Genomic DNA, 2,870 nt, shown 5'->3' on the forward strand with positions numbered 1-2,870 from the left:
AGATGGAAAAAGCCCAATAAAACAAAACTACTATATATATATATATATATATATATATATATATATATATATATATATATATATATATTATATATATATATATATATATATATATATATATATATATATATAGTTTTGTATTTTGTTTTATTGGGCTTTGACTACATGATGTAGTCAAAGCCCAATAAAACAAAACTACTAATATATATTTATATATATATATATATATATATATATATATATATATATATATATATATATTAGTAGTTTTGTTTTATTGGGCTTTGACTACATCATGTAGTCAAAACCCAATAAAACAAAAACTACTAATATATATATATATATATATATATATATATATGTATATATATATGTATATATATATATATATATATATATATATATATATATATATATATATATATATATATATAAATATATTATGTTTTGTTTTATTGGGCTTTGACTACATCATGAAAATAAAGGCACTGCTTGGCAATTCCCATAATTGAATTTTATCTTAAGAATATAACTGAAGTAGCAGAGTAATTTCTGCTGTTTTTTTAAACTTGTTTTAAGAAGTTAGACAGTATTCTACATTTTGAATTTAATATTTAGACAATTTCCATCTGCCGTAGGCCGGTTTAGATTAAATGTTAACGAATAACTCTTGACAACTAAGTTATTTATATATATATATATATATATATATATATATATATATATATATATATATATAAATGGAAGTCATCGCAGCTTTACCCATCCCAGACCGTTATAATTGCATTCCCCTCCGGCATACAAGTTTCATACTGGTATTGAAAATTCCCCGTGTTGTATACGGCGAGCAAAAGAGCATTCACTGTGACCACGAAGCAACGAGCTCTTTCAATTTGCAATAAATTGTCGGAATTTGCATTAACACCAAGTGGCGTTGTAGAAAAAATTTTCTCCCTTTTTGTTTTATGTATGAATCGAATTTTTTTGGGGGCGGGTGGCGGGCGAGGGAGAGGGGGTGGTTCATATTTAGGAGTGATGTTGCCCTGATGGGTTGGAGACGGGTGTTCGAAATTCATTGAGATGTTGACAAGTTGCATTAAATGTTGTTTTGTTTGTTAAAAAAAATTGTGTAGTCTAATTACTGAAAAACATTTGTTATTACTCTGTTGTAATGATTTAATATGGTCTCGTTTAAATAATTACTTTTCTATTTTTATATATATTTTTATAATATAACTGTATAATACTAGGTATATCCCTATGGAAGACACTGTGAGTAACAAAATATACATACTTACATACATATACAGACATACATAAACTAAAATCAAACAACACACAAGTTGGTAAATACCGCAACTATAAATGAATAACGTTTAGTAAAATGGTTGGTAATAATGCGTATAGAAATAAAACGTTTTGCCAAGCTTAATTGTATTTCCACGTAATTAAAGTGGTAGATTTCTATTTCAGATGAAATATCCAAAGGAATTCTCGTATAAAATCAGTTTTAAAAATGTCAGCAATTTAAGGGAAAGTTCTTGTGACTGTGCTTGTGGAAGGTGCGTTCTCTATGGGGTGACTTTCGTTTCACTTTAATTTAACGGTACTTGCATTGATGACAGAATATGTGTGAAGGTTAATTATTCAGTGGTTAGCCGGTACCGGGAAGATGGGAAATATCTGCTGCCAATCGACTAGCAGGGAAGAAATTCACAGTCAATCTTCAAATAATTCTGCGTGATGCGTTGCCATTACTGTTTTGTCTCTGGATCCCTTAATATTCTCGTCTTTTATTAAATTCATATATTCACTAATTGACACTACCATTGTGGTGTCTTATTCTCATGATTTTTTAATATATTAACTAATTGAGAGTATCATTTTCGCCTCTCATTCTCAAAATTATAGATTCATTATTGAAGGGTTCGGCGGAAAAGGAACATTTAGAAACTCTCTAAAATGAGTTGCTGTGGAGGCTTCTGATTGGCTAAGAATTGGCAGGTTGAAGACGTTGCCATTACTGTTTCGTCTCTAGGTCTAATATTATCGTTTTTTTTATCAAATTCATATATTTACTAATTGACAGTACCATTTTGGTGTCTTATTCTCAAGATTTTTTAAATATATTCACTAGTTGAGAGTATCGTTTTCGCCTCTCATTCTAAAATTTAATGATTCATTATTGAAGGGTTTGGTGGAAAAGGAACACTTAGAAACTCTCTGAAATGAGCCGCTGTGGAGGCTTCTGATTGGCTAAGAATTACCAGGTTGAAGAGAACCATCGGCTCCCAGGCTCAGTGCGGCTCAGTCCCTTTTGCCTACAGTCACTACAGTGTCAGTGTGCACTGTGCAAGTGGAACTTTTCCTTTCAAGGTCAAGAAGGACTCTATTTCAGGACCATGTTTCGAAGTTGAGGTGTATTTTTGTGATTTGCAACCTTATGAGAAGGTAAGGGTGGTTTTTGAGCGATGAGTGTGTCATTCTAACTTCTTGGGTAAATGAGGTTTAGGTGCAGTAATAGTTACTATGGAGTTTGAAGGTTGCTTGAAATGGTAATTAGAGATGGCCGGTCTTCAAAAAACTCCAGATTTTCCAGTCCTGTGTAAACTGTACACCAAGTCGTCATATTTTCCCGTCCCCTGTGATGTTAATGTAAATTCGTGATGAAAGTACTCTTGAATGATTTAGTAGGTTAGGTTAAGTGATGGAATATGGTTTCAAAGGCGGTTCATTGTTTTATGAGATCGCTTTTAGGCTGGAAAATGTTTCTGGTTTCTCATAATTGGCCGTAGTACGTGTCTATGAAGTAAAGTTCTCGACGTGTTGACCGTAGATGACAGCCGCAATTATTATGTAGTCATTGTTGC

The 2,870-nt window shown here is 31.6% G+C and overlaps 1 long non-coding RNA gene across 1 annotated transcript in view; it reads left to right on the forward strand.

The window, feature by feature from the left end:
• The first annotated feature begins 2,319 nt into the window (after nt 1–2,319).
• Nucleotides 2,320–2,870, forward strand: part of LOC135196374 (uncharacterized) — a 7,189-nt gene continuing 6,638 nt past the window's right edge. Inside the window, exon 1 of the long non-coding RNA XR_010310397.1 lies at nt 2,320–2,451. This is a non-coding gene — a long non-coding RNA (uncharacterized LOC135196374). The remainder of the gene's footprint in view (nt 2,452–2,870) is intronic.

Source organism: Macrobrachium nipponense, chromosome 23 (genome assembly GCF_015104395.2).
Source record: "Macrobrachium nipponense isolate FS-2020 chromosome 23, ASM1510439v2, whole genome shotgun sequence".
Classification (NCBI taxonomy): Eukaryota; Metazoa; Arthropoda; class Malacostraca; order Decapoda; family Palaemonidae; genus Macrobrachium; species Macrobrachium nipponense.